Source organism: Monodon monoceros, unplaced genomic scaffold (assembly GCF_005190385.1).
Source record: "Monodon monoceros isolate NGI ecotype Baffin Bay Population unplaced genomic scaffold, NGI_Narwhal_1 Super_Scaffold_13, whole genome shotgun sequence".
In the NCBI taxonomy this organism is placed as follows: domain Eukaryota; kingdom Metazoa; phylum Chordata; class Mammalia; order Artiodactyla; family Monodontidae; genus Monodon; species Monodon monoceros.
The window spans coordinates 6,149,101-6,170,514 of record NW_021703769.1 but is presented as its reverse complement, the minus strand read 5'-3'; the positions used below and the strand labels follow the sequence as shown (position 1 = coordinate 6,170,514).

Here is a 21,414-nt window from a genome sequence, read left to right as displayed (position 1 = left end):
CCAACATCACCCAGCCTGGAAGTGGCAGGGGAGGGATTCGAACCCAGGTAGTCTAGTTCCAGACTGTGTTCTAGCTCCTCTGCTGCTCTCTGCTGACCACTCTCACATAGTTTGTCTCTTGAATGTTTGGCGTATTTGTTTCTTATGGCTGCTGTAACAAATTATCATAAACTCAGGGACTTAAAACAGCACCTATGTATTCCCTTACAGTTCTGGAAGGCAGGAGTCTAAAACGGATGCAGAGCTGCATCCCCTCTGGAAGCTTTAGGGGAAAATCCATTCTTTGCCAGTTCCAGCTTCTAGAGGCAGCCTGCATCCCTTGGCTCAGGGCCCCTTCCTCCATCTTTGAAGCCATCACCCCAACCTCTGCCTCCATCATCACATCTCTTAACTTCTGACTCTCATCTCCTGTCTCCCTCTTATAAGAATCCTTGTGATGACGTTAGGTCCATCCCGACAATCCAGGATGCTTTCCCACCTCAAGACCCTTGATCACACCTGCAAAGCCCCTTTTGCCGTGTAAAGCGACATATTCACAGGTTCCGGAGATTTGGATGTGGGTATCTTTTGGAGGCCATTACTGTGCCTAGCACATTTGGTTACTTCCATTTTGTAGAATAACAGCACAAAGCATTTTTAACGCCTTCCTAGACCTTAATCCCACTGGTTTAATTCCGCCAGAAAAACCTGCCGATCGAGCAAAGCTGGTTTATTATACCTCCTGCAGTAAAGGAAAACACCACCTCAACAAAGTCTCAGATTAGGGAAATTAGGGAATGGTATTTATAGGGTTTTAGGGCCCTGGTTGGGTGATTTTAAAGCAGTTTTGCAAGGCAGCGAACTGGTTGGAATCGGGCCGTTTCTGACACAACAGCTTTGGAATGGTGGGCCCAGGGAGGTGAAGTTTTGAAAGCAGAGCTGAAGCATAATCTTATCTTCTAGAATCAGATATTTCGTGGAACCGGCAGCAAGTGATTTTTACCTGATCCCAGCATTGCTTAACACGGGGATTATGTGAGTTTTAGTTCTCACTAATTACAATAGTAATAGTTCGCATTTTTTGAAGCTCCTCCTACGGCCAGACAACTTGCGTACATTTTGGAAAGGACAACAACCCTAAAGGCAAGTATTTCAGCCTAATCTCAGGATAGCATAATAATCCCCCTCATGGATTTGGGAGTCAAAAAGTCCTGCATAAAAATCCTGCCTCTGCAAATACGGGTGGTTTCTTCATCTGTAAAATCAGGATAACGCTTCCTGCTCTGAGGGTGAAGGCGAGTATGCAGTGCTCCGGCCGGTATACACCGTGTGTTCACAAGAGCAGGGGTCAAGCATCCTTGTTCGCCCACAGGAGACCTGGGTCATGCCTGGTCTCCCAGCATCATTATTAAAAGTGTCCTTTTTTTTTTTTTTTTTTTTCCTGCACTGTGCAGCTTGCAGGATCTTAATTCCCCGACCAGGAATCAAACCCAGGCCCCCTGCAGTGGAAGCTGAGTCCTAACCACTGGACCGCCAGGGAATTCCCTAAAAGTGTCCTATAGATGAAAACTTATACGGGCACTGTTCAATACAGTGAAGCTATGGTTATTATTTCTACTCTGTAGGTGAAAGGGGGAGGTTCAGAGAGGTTAGGTGATCAGCTCAAGGCCACACTGCTGAGTGGGCAGAATTCGCCACGTCAGAGGTGCACGGCTGGCCAAATGCTGTTCCTTCTGCCTGGAGGACCACCCCCATCCTAAGCCCGACCCAATGCCACGCTTTGTGACTGTATATTTGTGCGATGTTTTAATTAAATCCATCCCCCCTAGTAGATCAGGAGCCCCATGGAAGCCAGATGGAGGTGAGTCTCGTGAGTGACCGTAAGGCAGCGCCTAGAACAGAGGGAGCGCCGTGGGTCCTCCGCAGGGGTTTGTCATTTGCATGCAGATGACCAGCCTGCTGCCTTGTGAGGATTCTGTAAGCAAGGCAGCTTTTCTCTTCCTGAGACCCAGGCTCAGGAGCCGCCCCAGAGTGCTGGGAAGGCCCATCACCCCAGCCGGAAGAATGCACTCAGTAGCGGACAAGACCTGTTCCCACTGTTAATCGGGGGCCTCCCTGTAGATACCCCAGAACTGGTGAATAACAGAGCTTTCACCATACTTCCACCTAAAACGGCTCTGATAACCATCCACCTTCCACAGTAGGGTAGACACAGGAAGTAGGAGAAACTGTGCCCATGCACTGGGCTCTCTTGAGTATGGTTTACACACTAGGCTGACCCCAAATGTCCCCAGTGAAAAGGATTGTTTTCCTGTAATTACTGTCCTTTGGGCTTGGCCCTCACAAAGACATCGCATGCAATTAGCTGGGATTTCTTGGCTCTGATAAAACAGTGTATCCTCTTAATAGTAACAGATGTCCAGGAACGCTTTAGACATTGGTCTTCCCTGCAGGGGAGGAAATTAACATACATATGTATATGTACTTATTTCGATTCAGGGAATATCTGATCATGGTATTAAAAGTTCCACCACTGGAGAAGAGTTTTAACAAGACAAATCTGAGCTGACCCCGTGACTCAGCAGTTTCAATTCCTGGGACCTCATCTTCAGAAACAAGCATCAGGATGCTCCTTTTATCTCTCTTTGTGACGACAGGAAAAACTGGAATAACCTAAGGGCCCATTAAGGGGGAAGAGGTTCAGCTTCAGCAGGGTGCATCCATACAATGGAATGTCTCCCAGGTGCTTAAAATAATGAGGCAGAAGCCAAAGATGACATCAAGGGCTGTGGAGAGAACAAAGCCAGTGTTAAGTTATATGTGTTTGTGAATGGATACTCAGATGAGAGCCTAGAAATGCAAATAGGTTCAGTCTGTTCCCCCTCCGGAATTTAAAAAAAGAAAAAAAAAGATTGTATTCAGGTATTACTCGGGTCATTTGAAAAACACACACAGCATTAAAACGAACAAGAAAGTAGCAACTTTTAACAGTGGACCTTAGCCCAGCACAATTCCACTGCAGGTAAATGCTGGTGTTAACAGCTCAGCTGCTTCCTTGGTAAAGTTAGACGGTTGTGCCAGAGACTGGCGGCGGGAGTACTAAATTAAAATTAAAATCTCACCCAGATCCCTCCAAAAAAAAGCTGAAAAATCAACCCCAACCCCACTCTGCATCAGATGAAAAGTCTTAACTAGGTCAGGGGTTCCCATTCTTGGCATTGCTGACATTTGGGGCAAGAGACCTCTTGGTGGTGGGGAGAGGGGGTGGTGTCTTATATACTGTAGGATGTTTAGCAGCATCCCTGGCCTCTACGCACTAGAAGCCTGCAGTAAACACCACCGCCCCCCAGCTGTGACAACCAAAAATGTCTCCAGACATTGCCCAATGTTCCCTGGGGGCGAAATCGCCCTCACCCCCGCCCCTGGCTGAGAGCCGCCTGACTAGGGTGATCTGTGTTCAGGTTTCCTTGAGATCTTTCTGATTGCCATCTCCTGAGCTGGGGGAATTACTAACATCGACCCCTTTGATTCTCAAAAACGCCCTGTCTGATAAAATATGTAGTCACCCTGGCTCTGACCCTTCTTCCCACAAAAATGCACCTATGCTTGTGACATCATCCTCCTGACGTTTGGCCCCCAGTCTCCTTGGGGGATAAAGAAATTAATACGTAACTAACACTTACTGTGAGCCTCAGTCAGAAGCATCTTTAGTTAGATTGCCACCTCACTCTTATTTCACGGTCCACTTGTATTTTTCAACTTTGCCTTAAGGCCAAAGTAAAATTGGGAAGCCGTGAGGAATGGACAAAGCCCTGTAACTTATTTGAATGAAGTTCCTTTGAGGATTTCAGCCAGTTCTAGGTTTTTACACTTCAAATACATTTTTTTTTTTTTTTTGAGACCTCAGCACTGCTAGAGGGTGAGGGTTCCTCTTGCAATTCTATGAATACAGAGTGATTGGTTGTGTCAGGCACAGAAGTAATCCCTAGGGGTACAGCAGTGGACCAAGGACAGGCCCCCTACGTCCTGGGGCTCTTATGCTGGAGTCAGGGCGTGGGGTGTTGATATTGACCAACAGGCAATAAAAGAAAACTGACAAATGAACAAAACACTGCAAATTGTGATAATTCAAATACCCCTCGGGAGGTTCCCCCGACCCTCCCACCTGCCTTATTCTCTTCCCTGGTGCTTGGCATCTCCTGACCTTCTCTATATTTGACTCATTAGTTTATTAGGTCCTTTCAGTGGAACGGAAGCCCCAGGAGGACAGGGTTTTTGGTCTGTTTTGTTCCCTGCTCTATCCTTAATGCCCAGAATAACGCTGGGCACGTAGTACATGCTCCATAAATAGTTATGAAATGAAAGGGAAGAGACAACTTGGGGCAGAGCTGGGAATCACAGGGTGGAGGGACGTCGTGGACCCAGGTGATGGGGGTGGGGTGGGGGAGGCCAGTTTGAGAAGATGATGGGTCTGACTCAACCCTGGTCCGAGAGGGGACCAGGTAGTCAGCGCTTCTCACGGGCCGATGCTACGGAACCGTACATGCTGAGCACACCCCAAAGCGAGTCCCCTTTTTTCTTTTTTTGGCTGCACTGGGTCTTCGTTGCTGCACGTGGGCTTTCTCTGGTTGTGGTGAGCGGGGGCTACTCTTCATTGCGGTGCGCGGACTTCTCATTGCGCCGACTTCTCTTGTTGTGGACCACGGGCTCTAGGCGTTCGGGCTCAGTAGTTGCAGCACGTGGGCTCAGTAGCTGTGGCGCACTGGCTTTGTTGCTACGCGGAGTGTGGGATCTTCCTGGACCAGGGATCGAACTCGTGTCCCCTGCATTGGCGGGCGGATTCTTAACCACTGCGCCACCAGGGAAGTCCCGTGAGTCCCTTTTTAAAGTCAAGGCTGCCACTTTGGACTCTCATTAGGGGCTTTGCACATACTGCTTCTCACCCCTCCCTTCCCCAAACCCCAAGAGGTTGAGCATGTTGTTTCTATTTTAGATGTGTGGAAACTGAGGCACGAGAGGTGAGGGAACTTGCTAGTGGGGGATGAAGATGGGACCCCAGGCCTCCCTCCCTGCATGGACCCGGGCAGCGTGTGGGCCCGATGGTCTGGTCCAGGCTCTCTCAGCCTCCTGCTGGCTCTGACACTGACCACGCCCCTGGCCTGACAGAGCAGAGCCTGGGAAGGTGGAGGTGAGGCACTCAGATAGGCAGACACAGCTGGCTGGGAGTCCTCATCTCCAGTGGAAGGGTCACGGCCACCCAGAAGCTCCGCTGACTTGTTGGCACCCCAGGCTGGGCACAGCTGGTCACCTCTGACTCCCTAATCCCGCTGGGAGCTCTAATCCAGACCTCTGGGAGGTGGAATTAGATAGGGAGTGGGAAATTGTACCCTTTATCTGTTGTTTCAAATTCATTTACCATAAACATATATCCTTTCTTTTTTAAAAAAATATTTATTTGGCTGCTTCGGGTCTTAGTTGCGGCACATAGGATCCTTGTTGCGGCATGTGGGACCTTTCCCTGTGACACGCGGGCTCACTAGTTGTAGCGCTCAGGCTTAGTTGCCCTGCTGCCTGTGGGATCTTAGTTCCCCGACCAGGGATTGAACCTGTGTCCCCTGCAATGGAAGGCAGATTCTTAACCACTGGACCACTAGGGAAGTCCCATGTATCTTTTCTTTTATAATACTGATGATTCCAGCCTTTAACCAAAAAGTAAAATAATCTAGTACTAGAAAAGCAGACAACTCAGTAGGAGTTTGAGAAATGGCAAAAGGTATCAGCTCCCATGAGCAGAGAAAGAATTGATTATTCAAAAAATATTAATCAAAGACTTAAAAAATTTATGCATCATTTTTTAGTCCCAAAGAAGGACAGATATAGCCAAGAAGATGTATAAGGTGAAGTCATAGTAAAAAATAGCAGAAAGAAAAGAGAAACGATGATTGAAACACCAGGACTATGAAGAAAAAGGTGGACACATTTTACTATGTAAGAATGTCAAATGTGAAACATTTCAAGCATGAAGCAAGAAGAGGGGATAATAAATACCATGGCTTCCTGCTCGGCTCCTGTCTCACAGAGGACAGCAGAGCGCATTGAAACCCCGGGTCGTCTTCCATAGCCACCCCACATGTGAACTGTCCCGAATTTGTAAGAGATGTTTTTTCCTCCCCTCCGGCCTCAGTAGTGGCTGACAGTGACGTACATTCGGTGCCAGCCTGTGTTAAGCTCCCCCACGTAGGTCACTTTATTTACTGGCCAAACGTGATGACATTGGGCACCTTGGTGCTGCCCATGTGACAGATGAAATGACCGAGGCCAAGCTGCCAATCTGGAGGGTCCTTATTAAGAGGCAGCCTTGGCCACTCACTCGTTAGTAATCTGCATTAAACACTTGTGTTTGGGTTGATCTTTCATAATTTTTTACTGCAGAGATTCGGGGAGAGTGGGTGCTGGCCTACATCCTGTCCTCAGTTGCACCCACTCCCCAGGTGGGTGCCTGGATTGACCGTGGGCAACCTCAAGGCAGGGAAGAGCCACAATTCAGGTTCTGGGTCAGAGCCCTCCTGCTGGGAATTAGCCCATTTACCTGAACTGGGGACCAGGTTTGTGCTGCCTTTTACCCAATACTTTTTTTTTTTTTTTTTTTTTTTGGCCGCGCAGAGCAGGGACCTTAGTTCCCCAACCAGAGATCGAACCCAGGCCTCCTGCCGTGGAAGTGCGGAGTCCTAACCACTGGAACACCGGGAAATCCCCATTACCCGATACTCTTGAATTGAACATTGACCACCTCAGATTCCTTTTAGCACAAGGCCTGCAACGTGGAGGTTCTTACTGAAATAAGGAAGAGAAGGAGATGGTCTCTGTACTCAGGGAGGCCAGAGTCTGGTGGGGAGACCCACAAGGAAAGAATCACAGAGGAGCCCCTCCCCCCTAGAGGGTGGGAGCTCCCCTGTGACTGAACATCCTGGGTGCAGAGGGCAAGGGTGGGCTGCGGTGGGAGGGGGCAGGGGGCAGAGCTGAGTCTTGTGCTAAGGCCATTCCTGTTGGGCCTTGATGTCCTTGCTTGTGTGTTCGGTCTTATTTTTTTTAAATATTTACTTATTTATTATTATTTATTTGGCTGTGCCAGGTCTTAGTTGCATCATGCGGGATCTTTAGTTGCGGCATGGCATGTGGGGTCTCTATACTTGCGGCATGCGAGATCTTTTTTTTTTTTTTTTTCAGTTGCAGCATGTGTACTCAGTTGTGGCATGCATGTGGGATCTAGTTCCCTGACCAGGGATCGAACCTGGGCCCCCTGCATTGGGAGCGTGGGTTCTTAACCACTGGACCATCAGGGAAGTCCCTGTTTGGTCTTATTTTTAATAAAATAATTTTTTCTTCCAGTTTTATTGAGATGCAATTGACATACAGCCCTGTATAAGTTTCAGGTCCACAGCATCATGATTTGACTTACATCCATCATGAAATGATTTACCATGAGAAGTCTCGTTACCATCTGTCACCATACAGAGAGGTTCCATTATTAATGACTGTCTTCCCCCCATGCTGTGTAGCATCCCCAGGACTCATTTATTTTGTAACTGGAAGTTTGTACCTCTTAAATAAAAACCAAAATAATTGGGTTTTAATTATAAAAGTAAGACATGCCCATGATCCAAATAAGTCAATGTACAAGACCACACAAAGACAGAAAACAAAAAGTAGACACTTTCATGCCCGTGTCACTCACCTCCCGATTTTATTTCCTATGGTTTTGTAAATTTTCAAGTATTTGATTCGCAGTTAATTTGCAAAACAGATGACCACATGCCATGCTTATCCCCATGCCTGGGGCAAGCCCCCTTTGGAAAGCTGTGGTCTAATGTTCCATCAAGGCTCTAGAAAGCGCCTCAGAAATATACCTTGCAGTTGTCCCCCTGCCCCACACACCATCCATCATCAAATAAAAATTCATGCATTGCATTGGCCTTAGTCTCTGTAACCTAGAACAGTCTCCCATCCAGTACCTCCCACACCTGGCTAGGGACCCTTACAATGGGCTACACTGTGCTTGTCTCATTGGTCCCTGGTGGTGTCTTTAACTCAGTCCCTCTCTTTTCTGTAAACTGGAAGTTGGGTTTACAGGCTTAATTAGATTCAGGCTAAACTTTTTTGTCAAGCATTGTTCATAGGTGGGGTTGACAGAGATATCAAATAAAAATATAGGCTGCCCTACATTTCAATTTCAGGTAAACAAGGAATACTTTTTTTAGTGTAAGCTATGCACCATGCTATATATATATATATATATTTTTTTTTTTTTTGGCTGCATTGGGTCTTTGTTGCTGAATGCAGGCTTTCTCTAGTTGCAGTGAGCGGGGGCTACTCTTCGTTGCGGTGCACGGGCTTCTCACTGCAGTGGCTTCTCTTGTTGTAGAGCACAGGCTCCAGGCGTGCGGGCTTCAGTAGTTATGGCACGTGGGCTCTAGAGCACAGGCTCAGTAGTTGTGGCATGCGGGCTCAGTAGTTGTGGCTCACGGGCTCTAGAGCACAGGCTCAGTAGTTGTGGCGCACGGGCTCAGTTGCTCCGCGGCATGTGGGATCTTCCCGGACCAGAGCTTGAACCCGTGTCCCCTGCATTGGCAGGCGGATTCTGAACCACTGCACCACCAGGAAGTACCCCCATGCAATATTTGTAGAATTACTTATACTTCGAAAAAGGTATTTGTTGTTTATCCGCAATTCAAAATTAACTGGGCATCCTGTATTTTATCTGGCAAACCTGTTAAAATCACGATGCCACTGTATGCTTTGTAGGGCCTCTCTGGGTACCACGGTTACTGACGGCGGATGTGGTCACCAGGTTACAATGGTGACTTTCAGACCTCTTGACTACTTGGAATTGACCATGTCAGGTATGGCATCTTGGTACTCCCCATTTGACAGATGAAATGACCGAGGCCAAGGTGCCGATCTGGAGAATCCTTTTGCCCCGGGAACGGACCTCCTGGGGTGTCTCTGGCTGCTTTCAATTCTCCTCTCTCCACCCTGCACATACGTGGAGCTCCACCAATGTCCAGGTTTTTGCTGACTTTCCCGGGGTACGCATGGAGGGTTAGCAGAAAGATCACAGACTCTGGAGACTGACAGGTCTGCTTTCTATTCTGACACTGATGTCTCCCGGCAGGGTGGACTTGGAAAAGCTAAATGGTCTCTCTGAGCCCCATCTGTCCACTTTACAGATGAAAAAGCCAATGTCTGAGCCGTTGGGTTGCTTTGAAGATGAAAACAGAATTCATTCAATAAATATTTTTAGGCTCCTTGATTATATCTGTGGATGCAGAAAAGCCATTCGATAAAATTCCATACAATTTCAAGTTTAAGCAAACCAACAACCTTTTTTCTATAAGAGCAATTGAGCCTGATAAAGGGTATCCACCACAAATCTAGAGAAAACACATTTTTGTTTGTTTGTTTGGGGTTGGGGGGGCTGCAGAGTGCAGCTTGTGGGACCTCAGTTCCCCGACCAGGGATGGAACCTGTGCCCCCTGCAGCAGAAGCACACTGACCACTGGACCTCCAGGGAATTCTTAATGGTGAAAATGTTTCAGTAAAGTTAGGAATCAGACACAACCTTCTCTGTTACCGCTTGTATGCAACGCTGCACCAGAGGTCCTGGCAGGGTCCTTTCTGTGCTCTTGTACACTGATTTATGTGGATCACGGGTATATCTTTTTAAAAATAATTAAAAACCAATCATTTTATTAAAAATACAGCCAAACACACAAGCAAAGGCCTAAAAGTCCAAGAGAAATGGCGTTAGTACAAGCCTTAGCTCTCCTTACTTCCCAGTTCCAAGCCAAGCCCACCCCTGCTGAGAAAAAAAGAAAAAAGAAGGAAGAGATTATAAGGATTAAAAGGAAAGAAACAAAAATGTCATTATTCAACGATAACATGACTATATCAAAAATCCAAGAGAGGGCTTCCCTGGTGGCTCAGTGATTAAGAATCCGCCTGCCAATGCAGGGGACACGGGTTCGAGATGCAGGGGACACGGGTTCGAGCCCTGGTCAGGGAGGATCCCACATGCCGCGGAGCAGCTAAACCCATGTGCCACAACTACTGAGCCTGCACTCTAGAGCACGTGTGCCACAACTACTGAAGCCCGTGCACCTAGAGCCTGTGCTCCGCAAGAAGAGAAGCCACTGTAGTGAGGAGCCCGCGCACCGCAATGAAGAGTAGCCCCCGCTCACCACAACTAGAGAAAGCCCACATGCAGCAACGAAGACCCAACGCAGCCAAAAAATAAATAAATTAATAAATAAATTAATTAAAAAAACAATCCAGGAGATTCAACAAACCATTACAACAAGTAAAAGAGATGCATAAGATTACTGGAAAAATGATTAATATTTTAAAAATCTATAGAATTTCTATACACAAGGAAATAAGAACTAGACACATAGTTAAAAATAATGATATAACAAAAAATGATAGAGCAACAAAAACAGTTAGGAATAAATCTAATAAAAGGCATGTAAAGGGCTTCCCTGGTGGTGCAGTGGTTGAGAGTCCGCCTGCCAATCAATGCAGGGGACACGGGTTCGTGCCCTGGTCTGGGAAGATCCCACATGCCGTGGAGCGGCTGGGCCCGTGAGCCATGGCCGCTGAGCCTGCGCATCCGGAGCCTGTGCTCCGCAACGGGAGAGGCCACAACAGTGAGAGGCCTGCGTACCACAAAAAAAAAAAAAAGAAAGAAAGAAAAGGCATGTAAAAATTTTTGGAGAAATTTATAATACTTTGCTAAAAAACTCAAAGGAAGTTTTACATAAAGATCAGTTTTCCTCAAAATAACTTCCAAATTCAAGGGAAGCCAATAAAAATACATTAGTAAATTGGCCCAAAAACTTGGCAAGGGTGATTTTAAATGCATAAGTTCTTTATGGATTTTAGACTCTAGAGTCTGGATTTTAGCCTTTGGAATTTTGTTACTTTGTAAAAGATCAAAGAAGAGTCAAGGCAATTTTGCAAAATAAAACAAGAAAGAACATATCTTAAAAGATTTTAAACTTCCTCTAAAGCTAAGTGGGAAGTACAACAGGCGGTATCAGACTAATGTACTAGCATGGAACTCAGAGAAGACCCACACTTCTGTGGGAACCTGTATATGACAGGGGTGAATGGACAGCTTGGTAGAGAGGAAATGGATTAGCTGGCAAACCGTTATGTGTAACTGGCTATTATAAAAAGATAAATTAGATTCCTGTTATTAGATCATTCACTAAATAAATTTCAGGTGGATTAAAGAACTAAATATGCAAATGCAGCACTGAAAACTTTTAGAAGAAAACAGAAAATATGATATTAGGGTAAGGAAGGATTCTTAATCAAGATAAAAACAACAAAACTATAAATAGAATGTTGACACACTCAATTGCATTAAACAGGGTTTCTTTTTTTTTTAATTAATTAGTTAGTTTATTTTTGGCTGCGGTTGGGTCTTCATTGCTGCGTGCGGGCTTCTCATTGTGGTGACTTCTCTTGTTGCGGAGCACGGGCTCTAGGCACGTAAGCTTTAGTAGTTGTGGCATGCGGGCTCTAGAGCGCAGGCTCAGTAGTTGTGGCACACGGGCTTAGTTGCTCCACGGCATGTGGGATCTTCCTGGGCCAGGGCTCAAACCCACGTCCCCTGCATCGGCAGGCGGATTCTTAACCACTGCGCCACCAGGGAAGTCCCTAAGCAGGGTTTGTTATGGCAAAAAACCAAGATACTTGATATGAAAAGTCCATAATATGTGCAGTGCTTCAGAATACAGGATATAAATCCTAGAAAACAAAAAGAAAAAAGTCAAGCAAAAAGCAGCAGAAAGTAGAAAAACAGGCAAAAGATGTGAACAGGCAATTCATAGAAAAGAAAACCCAGATGAGTGGGCCATTTGTTTTGCAAATTAACAAAATATTTCAAAATTTAAAAACAATATGTGAAAATTAGGAGGTGAATGGCTAGGGGAATAGAGAAATTAATCTTTATTTTCTGCCCTTCTGTCCTATTCTTGTTTTCTGAGCCATGCGTATGCCTCGTTTATTTTTTTATATGTCTCATTTTAATCATTAAAAACTACTTATTTTAGTATGCGTAAGTGTAAATATATTAGCACTGGCATTTCAGACCAGAGGGAATTGTAAGTCTATGGTCTCCCACTGGATATGGGGTTCCATATCCAACCCCATTTCCTGTTCCCTACACCCCAGTTGGACTCAGTGAAGGTCAAAGTCCCGCTGTCAGAGCTGGGCTCCTGAGTGGACTTCTTTGCTTACAGGCCTCCCCACTGGACCCGACCTCCAGGGGCCCCATGCAAAGACCCAAGCACAGGGTGGACGTTTAGGAAATGCCTGTTTAAGGGATCATTAGCAATACTTCTTGAGCACCTACTGCTGGCTCACCTCATGAGGACTGGCTTAATAAGCGCCTGTGAGACTCACACACAGCTGAGCCAAGGCTAAAAGCAAGAGGCCGGGGATCTCACATTCCAGACAGAGGTTCGCAGCCTTGACCTTACATCAGCGTCTCCAGGGAGATCCCGAGGCCCACGCCGTTTCTGATTCAGGAGTTCTAGGGCGGGACCCGACAATTTGCATTTCTACTGTTTTCTCAGGTCACGCAGATGCCGCCTGTGGGGGAACCAGGCTTTGAGAACCACTGTTCTAGAGTTTAGGAAGTTGGCCAATTAGGGTAAATGGGCTAAATCCCAGCAGGAGAGGGGAAGGGCCATTCCGGAGGCACAGCCTGCATTTCGGCTCTTTCCTGGGCTGCAGCTGCCCACTGTCATGCCCACAGGGGATCTGCATTTTCAATTGCTCCCTGGGGAGCCAGCCCTGCTGAGGACAGTGTTTGGGCCAGCATCCATTTCGGGGGTTTGTTCCCCTCTTCCTGTGGGTTCTCCAGAGTCCCTCTGCTGAGACCTTGGCCTCAGTTACCGCATCTGTTAAATGGGGATAAACTGAACTCCCAGCATGATTGGGTTGAGGCAAGAATTAAGGGTAACGCCGTAGGGAATGGAGCCCAGAGCTGGGCACTGAACACTCAACCATTGTCAGCTACCGCTGCAGCTTTGCATTTTCCTGTAACAGAGCTACCTACCTGTGCCAACACAGATGGAGCTCCAAGATATATCCTTGAGGGGAAAAATGCAGGTTGCAGAAGGATACAGAGTTTTATTCCCATATATGATTCATGGAGCCCTATATGGCAAATAAAAGAATAAAAGCCAGCAAAGAAGGAAATACACCAACTTCTTTTCGCCTGGGTGATAACTTGCTCTATTGTTTTCCTTCCTACACTGGGAGGGGAGCACACAGGGGGTTATGCTTCCATTTTTTAATATCTAAAATACTTCATTTGAAATTTTTAGGTAGTAAATTTCATCAATGTTTTTTCTTTACATCTTGGTGTTTTGTTTTTTTTTTTTTTGCGGTACGTGGGCCTCTCACTGTTGAGGCCTCTCCCGTTGCGGAGCACAGGCTCCGGACGTGCAGGCTCAGTGGCCATGGCTCACAGGCCCAGCTGCTCCGCGGCATGTGGGATCTTCCTGGACCGGGGCACGAACCCGCGTCCCCTGCATCAGCAGGTGGACTCTCAACCACTGCGCCACCAGGGAAGCCCTATGTCTTGGTGTTTTAAGTCATATCCATGACTAAACTTTTTCTTACGTCTTTAACGCTTTATACATTTAACTCTTTGCTATAAGTGTACTCTTTTTTGGAATAAGGAGTTAAGTTTTTCCCCAAAATCCTTCTCCTTAATGTCATTTATTGAATAATAGGTTCTTTCTCCACTGGTGTGAAATGATACCTTTTACCATTTACCAAAGCCCCATATATATGTGGGTAGGGTATTAAGTGACTTATTCAGTTCCATTAACTTTTCTGATTGTCCTTGTACCAATACCAGATCATTTAAGAAAAAATTAAATTGGCATTTTTGTTAATAGAGCACATGTTCATGGTAAACGATGTCGGCACAACACACGAAGAGGGTAGTTTCCCACCATCCCCAATCCCACCTCCCAGCGATAAAGGTCTGGGTTAGGGTTCATGGCAAGATTAGGGACAAGAGCCCAGACGGGGTGCCAGCAATTCAAAGGCAGCCATTCCCAGCCCCTTATCAGCAGGCAGGGGTGGGAGTTCCACTCATTTGCTAAGATTCTCGGGGGTCCTCATTCATTAGCTGGAAATGGTGCACCTTTGGGGCTAGCAACAGGATCAGCTGTGACTGTTATTTCTTTAACCGATGACGAAAATGAAGTCCTAAGCCATTAACTGTCTTGTCCAAATTCATGCTGCCAGTTGGTAGGTGACATTTTCAGGTTAGAGCTGCATAGTAGGACACGTACTATTCCTTTCGCCTGGACCATCTCTCCTCCAGCACGCTTTCACACTTTGTAATTCTGTATATTGGATTGAGGCCAGAAGCCCACGGGGGCAGACACAGGTCTGTTGGGTTCACTGCTCTCTGCCCAACGCCTGCAATCCTGGGAGATGCCGGAGATGCGTAGCAGGTGGTCAGTGGATATTTGCTGATTGACAGGGTAATGCTTAGCCTACTGCCTGGAGCCTAGGAAAGGCTTAAGACATGCTAATAATTACGGGCTAAAGGGCATTTGTCTACAGACAGGCACGGTCTCCAAGTGGCTGGTACAGATGTTCTCAGGCTGCTCAGAATGCCAGCAGCACGGGACGCATTTCATAACGGACAAGCCTGTTTCTGCCACTCATCTGTGCAGGCGCAACCGTGCTATTTCTCTGAGTGATGCTGAGCCTGTGAGTAACAGAGCCTGCATCATTTTGGTTGCTTTTATCTAAACTTTGGTCACAAGCCACCTTTCACAGTCAGCTGGACCCAGGAAGTGGAAAGAAATCATGGTCACCCACCGGGCTTTCTCCGACGTAGTTCTTGTGCCAAGGCTGTTTGGTTCTCATGCTGGACATCCAGGCTCACGGGACTTCCCTTAATCACCGCACTTATGGGGAGGGGGTGCCTCCCAGATTCACTGCCCTCTGATAAGATGAAAGTTCTAGATTCTTCTAAAATATTTTCTGTTACTAGAATAACAAACCCTTCCGGTCTCGGTCATCCTCCAGACATCCTCTACCCCAGGAGAAAAAGTATTGGTTGTATGTATTGAATAATTTGAATTCCACAAAGTGGACCCTTCTGCAGGTATTTTACAAAATGAAACGTATTGATAGATAGTAATGCAGAAGCATGGCCAAGAATATTGCTGGGCGGTAAATTTGTGTCAAATAGCAAATAGGGCTTCCCTGGCGGCACAGTGGTTAAGAATCCACCTGCCAATGCAGGGGACACGGGTTCAAGCCCTGGTCTGGGAAGATCCCACATGCTGCGGAGCAACTAAGCCCGTGTACCACAACTACTGAGCCTGCGCTCTAGAGCCCCGTGTACCACAACTACTGAGCCCTCACACCTAGAGCCCATGCTCCGCAGCAAAAGAAACCACCGCAATGAGAAGCCCACCGCAACGAAGAGTAGCCCCCGCTCGCCGCCAACTAGAGAAAGCCCACGTGCAGCAACGAAGACCCAATGCAACCAATAAATAAATAAATAGCAAAGAATAAGATCTTTATAAAAGCTGTTTGCAGAGATATATACTTCAGTATATAGAAAAAGGACTCCAAGAATTTATCAGTCATCTGGGGGTTAAACTCAGGAAGAAGATTTACTTCTAGGAGAAAGCCAGGGAGATGGACATTTATATGTTCTGTAGCTGTACAGTTAGACATATTTCATGAATGTTTTATAACCAAAATATATTCATGCATTAGTGGGTAATTTAAAAAAAATACATTGAAACAAACAAACAAACCCAACAGAAAGTTATAAAGTGGGAATAATGCAAATCCCTGTCCCACCCAGTCACCTACCCTCCACCCTCCCAGGTGGCCACCACAAACAGCAGTTCTTTAGATCTGTAATCGTTCCTTTTGTGAGTAAATATTTGTGTTCAGAGAAAATGTTAATAGCCGTGAAGTTGGATGGTTATGCCTTGGGTGCGGCCCCAGGAGGAGAAAGGAATTAAACCACACCTCCCACAAAAAGGAAAAAAAAAAAAGAAAAGAAGGAAAGAAGCCATAAATGGAACACTTCTTTCTGAATGTGATCTCCCGTGCACGTGACGGAGAGACAGCTGTCAACCTCCGTCTTTTAAATAATAACGATGTTAATTAGAATCGTACTGGCAGCTATTGTGTGCTGGACCCTGTTTCAACTGCAGCTAAACTGCCTTCTCTTGAAAATGGAGCTCACATCTTATTTCCTTTTTTTTTTTTTTTTTTTTTTGCAGTAGGCGGGCCTCTCACTATTGCGGCCTCTCCCACTGCGGAGCACAGGCTCCGGACGCGCAGGCTCAGCGGCCATGGCTCACGGGCCCAGCCGCTCCGCGGCATGTGGGATCTTCCTGGACCAGGGCACGAACCCGTGTCCCCTGCATCGGCAGGCGGACTCTCAACCACTGCGCCACCAGGGAAGCCCTTATTTCCATTTTATTTGTTATTATTATAGAACGTTTTCAAACCCATCCAAAAGTAGAGAGAATTGTACAGCGACCCACCCTTCACCCGGACTCATCACTGTTTCAGTCACCACCACTTTCTGCCCCTTGCTTTTCGTCCATCTCTCTCCTCCACTCCCTCCATCAGTATTTTAAAACGAACCCAGACTTTGTATCATTTTACCCAGAAATACTTCAGTGTGTGTCTCTAACAGATAAAGACTTTCTGCTTGTTTGTTGTTATTCTAACCACGTAACCCCAACGTGGTTATTACTCCCGATAGAAGTTAATAGTAATTTCTTGCCATCTAATAACCAGTCGCTCTTCAATGTTGTGTTTTTTAGTCTGGCCAGAGGAAGACCTGAACAGTTTTGAGAAATTGCCCAACACCATAAGGCATTTAAACAAAAATAGTAAGTGAGATCCCTGAATGAGGGCCACCACATCCCCGGGATCTTGTTAGAAATGGAAGAATCCCAAACCCAGGCCCATGTATTGATAAACCAAACCTCCAGTTTAAGGAAAACCATGGGTGATTAAAGTCTCTGTCTGTACTGCAGAGCAGGTAGTGGCCAAACCACTCTGGATTAATCCACTTTTTCCCTGACATCTGGATCTTGCTTGGCTAGAAGAGATGTCTCCTTCAAGTCTTAATACCCACAGTAAGAGCCCGGCATGCCGCAGGCATCAACCAGGTTCTTGGGGACAGAGAGGTCCCCACTGTTCCGAAGCTCTCACTCTAGTGGAAGAGACGGACAGCAAATTTATAATTAAGTAAAATAATTGCAAGTTGTGATTGCTCCTATATCAGCTGGATGAGGTCTCTTCTGACATCCTGTTTGTTTATTTTATTTTTATTGAAGTATAGTTGATTTACAATGTTGTGTTAATTTCTGCTGTACAGCAAAGTGACTCAGTTACATATATATGTACATTCTTTTTTATGTTCTTTTCCATTATGACACCCTGTTTAAATTGCACCGGCTCCTAAGGCCTTGTCCCGCCAGCCCAGCTCCCCGCCCACCTCGCTCCTTCTGCTTCACTTTGCCCAGTTGTCCTCACCTCCAGATGTTGGACCTGGATCTTTCCTATTTATGTGTTCATTGTTTTTCTCTTTGGCTAGGGTGTGAGGTGTAGGATAAATATTTGCTGAATGAAAGTCTACTAAAAGTTTTTGAACCATGAAGGAAAGCACTTACTAGTGATCAATAAGAGTCAGCTATTCTTTTTTATTTTTTTTGCGGTACGCGGGCCTCTCACTGTTGTGGCCTCTCCCGTTGCTGAGCACAGGCTCCGGACGCGCAGGCTCAGCGGCCATGGCTCACGGGCCCAGCCGCTCTGCGGCACGTGGGATCTTCCCATACCGGGGCACGAACCCGTGTCCCCTGCATCGGCAGGCCGACTCTCAACCACTGTGCCACCAGGGAAGCCCAAGAGTCAGCTATTCTTTTAAAAATAAATCTATTTCATTCCTACCCACAAAAGAGCTCCTATGAGGAAGGAGGCTGATACAAACAGCACCTACAGAAAATGACTTGCACTGGACCCTGCAGTGGGTGCATGCCTCCACCCCATGCTGTGTCCTTCGGAAGAAATCCAGGAAGCCTGAGGCCAGGGCGCAGGTGGGTCACTGAGGACTCTATGCCCTTGTGGCCGTCCTCCAGGTCACCCGTCTGGATTTGTATTTTTTTCACCCGAGGGCTCTGCATCAAGAGGCTGGTGTTTTATTGTCCCTCCTAGACATAAAAGGGACCTAATCTCAGCCTCATCAGTATAAAGATCTCAGATGTCTCAAGATGTGTCTGTACATTCAGAGTAATTCTAAAATTCAAGCGAGAGTTTTGGGGGGAGGAGGGAAGAGCGTAGGGTTGAGGCTGGAGCAAAGCAAATACTGATAGATTCTGAAGCGCTCATGGAGGATGAGGGCAGTGAGGCAGGTGTAGAAACAAGGCTGAGAGCTTTCGCGCTCCATCTGGGAACCGGGGTAGGAACAGAGTGTTTAACTAACACGCAGAACAGCGACAGCCGCACCCACGCCTGTAAGGGAATCTAGGAAATGACAAAGGCGGCACTTCAAATGGAAGGGATTTAAAAATAAATGCTAATGGATATGTTTTTGTTTGTTTTTTATATTTTTTTGGCCACGCCGTGAGACTTGTGGGATCTCAGTTCCCTGACCAGGGCTCAAACCCGCGCCCCTTGCATTGGAAGCTGGGAATCTTAACCACTGGACTGCCAGGGACGTCTGCTAATGGACATGTTTATCCATTTGCAAACGGTAGCATGAGTCTTCCCCCTTCAACCTCAAACACACACAAATATACACACCACCAATTCCATATGGGTTCAAAACCCAAACCTAAAACACAAATTCAGGGAGAATCCTTGAAACAAGACAGGTAAAAAGATAGTGTGATGGAAATGGGAGCAAATAGCATGGAATACAAGTGGTCAGTCATTATGGGAAAAGTTGGTCACCACCGTTTTGACCCTCAGATTGTGCAGAAGCTAAAAAATGAGACAGAGGGCTTCCCTTGTGGTGCAGTGGTTGAGAGTCCGCCTGCCGATGCAGGGGACACGGGTTCGTGCCCCAGTCCGGGAAGATCCCACATGCCGCGGAGCGGCTGGGCCCGTGAGCCATGGCCGCTGAGCCTGCGCGTCCGGAGCCTGTGCTCCGCAACGGGAGAGGCCACAGCAGTGAGAGGCCCACGTACTGCAAAAAAAAAAAAAAAAAAAAAATGAGACAGAGCTCCAGGTAATAATGCAGAAGAATAGCCAAGAATATTGCTACATGGAAAATTCATGTCAAACAGCAAAGATTAAGATCTCCTTTGTAAGTTGTGTGCAGAATATGGGCTTAAACAAATAGAAAAAGGATTCAAAGGACACTTCCCAAACTTCTTAATCATGGTTACTTGGGAGAAGCTAGGGCGTTCATTCTCATTCTAATGTACAAACGTGACCTTGTGAGGACGTGGGCCTTCTCGACACGATGGGGGTGTGTAATCGGTTGCATTTTAGAAACTAAATGTAGCATTAGTTACAAACTCTTCTTGCGTTTCCCCTACAGAATGTACCTGTATGATTCAGCAAATCCCACAGATCCTATGGGCAGTTGCTCCATTACATTCTACAGCACAGAAGAGTCTCCCAATTCCTCATGGCAGCCAGGCCTTAAACAGCCTGTGGGTGGCTTTTGTTTGGGCCATGGGCTCTTTGAAAAGGTGACTCAATCAGGTAAGTGGTTTGGCACCTGATGTCAAACGTCTCACACTGGAGCACACAGAACCTGCCCGGCCTGGAAGGGCAAGTCTTGAACCTCTGTGGGCCTGGGGTCCCTCCTGTGTGCGGTGGAGTCACCTCCACAGGTGCAGGTCCCACCCCTCTAAGACACCACACCCCATCACTTCCTACCCCTGCCTTTCCTTCTAATACCTGACCCATCTTAGTTATGAGGTTCGTGGTGGTCCCCATGGTAAGCTCTGGGGAGCAGGACTTGGCTGCTTTCCTTCCCCACCATCCCCCAGCCTGACCTGGTACCCGGAGGTACTCATAGTACATCTGCTTCAGGGATGTGGGACCCCCCCTCATCCACCACCCGGGCAGCCTCAGAAGAGCACCTTATTTACAAAACACCCGCTGGTAGGGCAACGCTCAGTGGAGCTCTGGAGATAACAGGAGGAATGTCTGTGAAGACTGAACGATGGAGCTCCTAACCCCACCTTAGCTCCCAGCCTGTGCTGTCCCAGGGCCTTGCCCTCACTCCCCTTGCCTCTGCTTCCCCTAAAGGTCTGCTGTCTGACCTTCTGGCGCCTCTTGATTTCAGCATCGCCTCCTCTGGGAACCTGCTTCACCTCCAGCACAGGCCAGGCTGCCTTAAACCCACAGCACCCCTGTCTCTCCGTGGTGTCGCCGCCTCTGTAAAGGTTGGGTTAGCTGTGTAGTCGTTTGCCAAGATTTTGTCTCCCACCAGCGATGCGAGGCCCCAAAGACAGGGGTTGGAGCCTCTTTTGTTGTCTGTGAGCTGCCCAGCACGGGGCCTGGAACACTGTAGGCGCTCCATAAATATTTGTGGAATGAAAGATGGAAAAGAGACAACTCCCGACAGAGATAGGGAATCGCAGGGTGGAGGGACATCGTGGAGCCGGGTGACAGGAGAGAGGCCGGTTTGTGAAGGTGACACGTCTGACTCAGCCCCGGTCCAGGAGGGGACCAGTTAGTCAGGCCTTCGCAGGTGCCGATGCCCCAGAAACACAAGGACACTGAACACACCACAGAGCGACCTTTTAAGGTCAAGGCTACCACTTCAGACACTCCCCACGGGCTTTGCACATACTGCTTTTCGCTTCTCTGTCTCCAAACCCCAAGAGGTTGTGAACGCGTGGCCCATAGCACCCAGAGGTTTCTGCTCTCATGGGTGCAGCTCTGCCCTGTCTCCCTCCCTCTGCTGGTGTCTGTTTTAAGACCTTGGTGGAATTTAGCACCCAAGCTCCCTGGGCTCCATCACCGTTAGGGCTCTGTCAATTTCCAGTGCTTAGAAATTAACACTGTATCCCACCCCTCCCCCACCCAAACCCCATCCATGGAGAAAACTTTTGGGGTGTCAGGCCAGTGGAGATTTGATTTGATTTATTTATTTTGCATATTTACTTCCAGTTTTATTTTTTATTTCTTTATATTTATTTCTTTTTTTTTTTTTTGCGGTACGTGGGCCTCTCACTGCTGTGGCCTCTTCCATTGCAGAGCACAGGCTCCGGACACGCAGGCTCAGCGGCTCACGGGCCCAGCCGCTCCGCGGCATGTGGGATCCTCCCAGACCGGGGCATGAACCCGTGTCTCCTACATCGGCCGGTGGACTCTCAACCACTGCGCCACCAGGGG

The 21,414-nt window shown here is 47.2% G+C and overlaps 1 long non-coding RNA gene across 1 annotated transcript in view; it reads left to right on the top strand.

Annotated features, from left to right (window-relative positions):
- Positions 1-20,962, top strand: part of LOC114894122 — a 34,120-nt gene extending 13,158 nt beyond the window's left edge. The window contains exons 3-4 of the long non-coding RNA XR_003793124.1: positions 19,604-19,770; positions 20,360-20,962. This is a non-coding gene — a long non-coding RNA (uncharacterized LOC114894122). The remainder of the gene's footprint in view (positions 1-19,603; positions 19,771-20,359) is intronic.
- Positions 20,963-21,414: the final 452 nt, after the last annotated feature.